We start from the raw sequence: 7112 nt of genomic DNA, 5'->3' as shown, positions 1-7112 counted from the left end.
AGACGCTCTTCGAACGGTTGTCATCAGTAGGGCAGGAATGTCTGAAAATCGGGCTTGGCGACAGGCTGCTATATGCGTAGTCTCCATTGGAAATCACAGCACAACTGCGACTCGATATGCATCTACCCTAAGTGTCTAACATCATCACTGCTTTCGTTGATGACCACAGCCTGGAGCAGCTGGCTCAGATGGCGGATAAAATCCACGAGACATACCGCAGTCACCCTGTTAGCTCCGTCTCCCACCCTACACCCAACACATCCACAGATTCCGATCCAAACTTTCTGCAATCTCACAACTACAAACTAGATTTTATAACTTGATCAATCATCTACATCGACTGAAGACGAACAAGCATCGACCACGTTCACGCTCTCTATCGCTTTCTCATTCCCGTCCCACTTAGTGCTCGTATCACCAATCTTTCGGTCCCAAAGTGCACTAATGCCAACCGCCTTGTTCCTCCAATTCACGTTCCAACAACCCTTTAAAAACCTAGGCCAGTCAATATGCAAAATATCATTCGCTAAGATTCATTAGGATTTGAAACTGTAGAAGTCACGTTAACAGACGAAACTCTGGTGTTGATTTCAACCTGTTCGCTGTGTCTCCGGTGGGAAGAGATCATCCAAATCGAGAATTGCTGCCATACGTTTGTCATTTGAATAAAATATTAATCCTGCAGCAGATTGTAATAGAATTCCCCAGTAAAACATAACATCATCAGATTTGGCACTGTCAAGACGTGAGCAAGATCTAAAAACAATCGCAGGGATCTTCCCGGTAATTGGACAATTGGCGTTCCTGTACTTCATTACGATATTTTCAGTTCCGCGGTCTAATTCTACAAAAGTAGTAGGAGAGAATAAAGTAATGGAATGTTAAGCGTTTGCACAAAATTATCATCAAGCCCATTTGACTGAGGATGTCGTGGAGCAGTAAACACATGGCGACATCCATGGAGTTTTACCCACTTCACGAGAGATCTTGCAGTAAGGTGTTTGCCGTTGTCGGTGCTCAAAGCAGTTGGTGCATATTCATGGCCGGATGCTTTCCTCAATACCTGTTGTGTGTATTCAGCACTTAGAGAAGTAGCTAGAAAATACTTCAGGCCACCGGGAGTGTGCGTCATTCACAATTAAAGCATAGAATTTACCAAAGAACGGACCACGAAGTTCGGCACAAATCCACTGAACTGTTTCACAGGTAATTAGCCACGGATACCGATGTGAATATTTGCTATGAATCTTGCATATACAGTTAACACAGTTTTTAGCAGTATGCTGGATATCAGCATCTAGTTCCAGCCACCATCATGACGACCGCTGAAGAGAGAGTTTATCAACACACGGACGAGCAGGGTGCAAATCTGCAAGAACGGTCGCTCATTGAGTCGGTGAATTGATAACTATATAACCAAGGCACAATAAGCTTTCGCGGCAACAGTAAAATGCGGGAACTCGGCATCACGCCTGCCGTGTCCGGCTAAGTTGCAGCGAGGAAAAAACGGAAGCAAAACATCTTTTAGTATCAGCAACAAGTGTATCCTGCTTGAATGCTACCGGCTGAATCAATACACAGCCATCGAAGGAAGGCCGTTCCACGTAGCTGCTATCCGAAATTAAAAATTACCCTTATGAACGTGTACGCTCTGAGTTTGAAAATCTTCCTACAACGTCCCAGCCGTGTGTTTGCTGGGTCAACGGTGAAGACCCGTTGGCCAATTCTTGTTCATACAGGACATGATTAAGAATTAGCTCCTCTCGGAGGCGACGATACTCTAGGGGAAAGGATCAAGCACCTAGAGCAGAACGCGGTTTTGTGGTTGGTTACAAGGCCCTTTTTTGCACACACAAACACAACATTGCGGTGCACCTCTGCTGGACATAGTGGTACTCACCTACGCCTTATAATCATTTTGCCGTATTACACAGGCTCTAAACATCTCCGCTCTACTTGCATGGTCCAAAAGTTAGCTGTCGTTTAACGTGCCTCCGCGACTTGATACTTCCAGTGGGTTTTCACCGCTTTCTATGGAGGAAAATTCGGCAGCTCACGTTGCGTTCGCGTTTGGCTCGTTCGCCGAGCTGAGTAACTCGATTGCAAACTTTTCCTCACCAATCGAGGTGACATCATCAGTGCGTTACTGTGGAGCGTAGTGGTGCGTAGCGTTGGGTTAGTAGTTGTGCATGTTTTCGCTGTTTTCTCCGGGCTGACTGAGTTGCTTTACTGGCATAGCTTCCCTATCGACTGGATAAAATATCTGGTAAATGGAGTTGTTTATCATTACACAAGCCGCAATCACGGGTGCCTGGTGGTTGCCATCCTGCAGATCTTGCATCATGCGCGTGGGATGAAAACGTCGTGTTGTGGACGGGTACGCACTGCGGAGAGGGTCGCTCTGTTACGCTGCACCATGGTACGAGCACCGCGCAGGTAGTACGGTTGCGTCGCCCACCGCCGGTGTTCCTCGAATATACCAACCAAGCTGTCTACTCAGGACACAGAAGTAGTAACCCTTATTGAGAGTGTTTAGCGTGCTGCTACAAAAACAGCTTCCATCCTTTTATACATGGACTATGCAACGCTTTTCGCGGTGCTAAATATTTTCCCCTGGGGTATCTTCGACTCCGAGGGGATATGCTTACTTTTGCCCTGTTTCAACAAGGTTTGGCCAACGGGGTTTCCCCCACTGACCCAACTATCACGCGGCGGGGACATGGTAAGAAGCTTTCAGCGCACAGAATGCACAATATCTTAGGGAATAATCTTTATCGTTTAGGGTAGATGGTGTGTGGAATAACCTCCCTCCAATGGTTATCTACGCTGTATCTGGTACCCAGTTCAGAGCATTCTGAGGCACTTTGTAGTTAAGTCGACACCCTGGCGAGACTACTGATCCGCGCGCAGTTTGACGAAAAGTGCCACAAACTTTATTATCTAGTGTTATTTACGTGAACCAAAGCCAGTGAACCGCGTTAACAAACCTTAACCAAGAAGCTTGGGCGAAATTCTGTGTGCAACTCTGTGTATTCGGGGAAGCATGCCAGCGCAAGGACTCGCGTGAAAAATACATTGGCCTATTACAGATGCCCCGAGAAAGATTGTTGCCTAACGAAGTGTGCATTCTCAGCGCGAAAACATTCGTATCAACGTGCTGAACGTCTCTGCCTTGTGCAACAGTTGACGAATGTCCTCCTATATGAAGCTGATTAGGGGCCAATTTATTTACGCCAAGATTGGACTGTAGTGTCTGGTCGTACAGAACGTAGCAAACTCTTCCTTGGAATCTGATAATTTAGTTCAAGTGAACGTAAATAGACACTTCTTCCCAATTTTGATCAGCTGTCACTGCTACCTCACTGCTGCATCTACCCCTAATTGAATATTCACTTCGGGGCTTTCTATCCCTGTCGACAGAGTTGATTTGAACACAATCTGACGCCATTGCAAATAAACTGGCCGGGTCGCCGCGATAGCGCACCGCTTCTAGGAATTAGGCATTCATTATACGGGTCACTTGAAGTCCTGGCGCTTACTGCAGCAAAGGCTACTTGTGAATAAATTCGATTGGAGCAGAATAAGGCGCACTTTTTGCTCTTATTTTGGAACATGGTTGGAAAACATTGTCTAGGCTTGCGCAGTTAATAAACTGGCTTCTCAAACGAGCACGGTGATCTTGGTCTTTCAGTAGGGCTCACTTTCTTACTGTGTACATACGGGAAGCCTTTTAGAGTAACTTGCAGGAAAGTGAGGTAGGTGTACATAAATGTCATCGCCCGAAAGAGATAGGGTCATGTTGAAAGCGGTGCGATTAAACAAATGACACTTTACACGATGTGTGTCGGGATATCTGCGGACGTGACCTGGAGGTAACACAGCGGAAATCCCAAAGGAAGGGCGAACTAAACTTGGGAATCGTGGAAATATTGACAGTAGGGTATAGCGGAAATAAGACCTGAACTTTTCAACGGAAAAGTGATAGGATTCACATGCAAATTATCATTTGTCTATAAAATTGCCCGGGATGCAGTAATAAATTTATGATCAAACTGCCAGAGACTTGAAATGATGGATAATGATATGGCGTCCGAAGAAGAGATCCAAGGAGCCATGAGCTCCATGCGATACAGAGCGGAAAATCATGGGTTAACCAAGATCAAAGAGGCACCAGTCAAAATGGTGCTGGGCTACTGTGGGGCCAGCTAAAACGTCTGGCCTAGGACAGGTCGTTTGGGTCCCTAATCAGGGAATGGCGGCAATTTCTGGCTCCCCTACCGAGTCCCATCATAGAGAACCTGCTATGCAGAAGGGCAGCTAGTGTAGGAACATAAGTCATTCAGTAAAAGAACGATGGGATTAGCTATTCGGATCTAATGGACAAAAACTTTGGGAGAAAATTAGCCGCTACATGTACCGAACTCTACTCATTTTAAGGGAAAAGCTGGAGGATAAATTTTGAGTTATCCGGAACCTAGACACTGCTGCCAGTTTCATGCAACGAGTGGATGGCTGGTACTCAAGTTGTAACGCAACTAATGTCTGGTTCTTTGCTTTGACCGGGTTTGACTTATCTAAGCCGAGCGGAAGTTTTAGTTCCTCGCCGTTCAGACTCATTCTGCATCCTCTGACTACGCGCAGTGCACGCATAGCAAATGGTAGGGCTGAAGATGAGCGATAAATGAAATGCTTGTCTGGTTCCACAGCCCACTCATTCGCACACACACATGACCCTATGGTGCGCCTCTACTTGACATGGCAGTTCACACCAATACTTCGTTGTCGTTTTGCCATAGTACACAGGCTTTGAATATCTCCATCCTTTTCCCGTATCCCAAAAGGTGGTTGCCATTTCATCAGCCTCCGCAACTTTCCGATTCTAATGTTTTTTGTCTGCTTGCCCGAAATGGCTGGCTGTTTCATTGGCCTGGCTTTCTTCCCGACTGGATAAAATATCTGGTAGCTGGGATTATATATTAATGAACAAACAGCACTTATGACTGCTTAGTGTCTTGCTACCCTGCAGATCTGGTAACAAGCACGGGGGATAAAAACTCGTGTGGTGTACGCGTACGCCCTGCAGGGAGGGTCGCCCTGTTACGTCGAACCATCGTGTCTTCGTATACTCGCTACCCCTCCAGGAGGATGAGTGCATCGCCTATCAGCCGCGGTTCTGAGCCCAGCTTTCAATCCAGTAAAACCGCAAAAGAGTACCGGTATTTGTCTGTAGCTGAATTGGACTTGTTCCAGTTGTCACCTGTCTCGCGACACCAAGGAAAACAATGAGGTGACAACTGTTCTTCCGTTTGATTAAATATATATGTGCATGGGGTAGCCCGAAGGTAGTGTGGGAGGCTCACGGCTAACGTCGAAGTGCAAGGAGTTGCCGCCTTCGTCTTAGTTGGGTTGAACCACCCCAATACCACTTCATCATCCAGCCATAACGCTCTTCTTTCTTGTTTTCTGAAGCGATCATGTATATGTATATAACGTAAATAACATATCATTTCCTGTGCACCAGCAATCTCAGCTACCGCCTAATGACCATTTTCTCCATGCGTCATTCGTTCCTTGGAGCTGACGGCAGTGACAGCAGTGAAATGGTACTGAGAACCCTTACTCTTACTCCCCTGTCAAGTTGGCGCCGTAGATTTCAGTTAAACTAAGGTTCTTATCCATTATCTCGGAAGTTGTTGCCCGACCGCTTTTTGATTGTCTACTGTCCCCGTTCAGATTAATCCCCTCCTTGCATAACAAAGATCGGAGTTTTTTGGTAAGCTAAAAACTACCGTCATGTAAATGTCCGTTCCAATTAGTACAACGGCTAGCCTCCCTGCCTAGGCGATAGTCCATACCGTCCCGGAATTGGGCATCCACTCTGGCCCAGCTGGCAATCGGTTTCTGGGACAGCAAACAAATCGACCCTTTCCAGGGTCCATTTACCTTGCCATATCCCCTTTTATATTTTTTAAATCGACGCCGGTTTGTTTGATGCCTCCTGGAACTCGCCAGAGGATACTGCCCCAATCCTATTTCTTTCTCAGGCACCCTCTTCCCAAGCTTCAAACTTCGACTGTAGTTGCATAAAACGCTCCGTAAGACAGGTATTCATTTAGTCTGGCTGGTCCCCGATCCACAGTCTTATGGTCCTCGAACTGAAAGAGAATTATTCGTGACCCCATATCGGCCTGATCCCATCTGTGTCGGTCCCCTTGCCTAACCCAGATCAGGCCGCCTCGGAAATGCGTATTCCCCCTCCTATTGCGGCACTCTTGACGACCGTTACGGGGCTGTCCACTAACTTGAGTATGCCAGTGCAATGATAACATGGCACCACAATACCCAGTGTGGTAGCACTCCCGCAACTATTTTCTTCAGAATCTCGGCCAGAGGCCCTCGCCCACTCGAGTCCGTAATTGCAACCACGAGCGAATATTTCCCCTGGTCCCAATTGCCTCTGGGGCGAGTTCATTCTAACCCGACGAAACTTCCGTTCGGATTGAAACAGCCTGGTTTTCTGCTGCGATTTCGGTTTGCCTCTTCCACAAGTCTACTTCCATATACGGTGTTTGTTTGGCCCAATGCATTAGCACTATCTCCCCGTCGGACCTATCCCTTGCACTGACCTCACTACAACAGTGGCACCGGTGAGTCTACCTAGTTTCAGTTTAAACCATATTTTGAGACAAAACTTGTCGTATTCTACTTCAAATAATTCCATCACCATTTCCATTTCCCGCATGCTGTGAACCTGGCCGCCCAAGTTCGCCATGACCAGCAATGGTTCTCATTTCCATTTCATGTCAGCCGGCTTCATCTTTGAACTGGTCGAGCCTCATTTATATTGTCCTAGTTTTTTCGGTTCTTTCAACTGCGATAACTGCAGCGCAGTTGAAGCTCGACTGTATCTGCTTGCATGTCTATCATTTGACCTTATGCGTTCCTCTCTCCCTATTGCAGGTACCACGGACGAGCCACCTAGAGCCCCAGGCAGGAATGAGTAATCCTCTTGTACACAAACTAATTCAGTTGGATTGAAACCTACCTAGAGCCGTACCCGTGGCACGATGAAGGAACGAAAAGCGCATCACAGCAAGGGGTGAGTAAATCTG

Source organism: Opisthorchis viverrini, assembly GCF_000715545.1.
Source record: "Opisthorchis viverrini unplaced genomic scaffold opera_v5_392, whole genome shotgun sequence".
Taxonomy (NCBI): Eukaryota; Metazoa; Platyhelminthes; class Trematoda; order Opisthorchiida; family Opisthorchiidae; genus Opisthorchis; species Opisthorchis viverrini.
The sequence above is the reverse complement of the archived record's forward strand: the minus strand, read 5'-3'. Positions refer to the sequence as shown.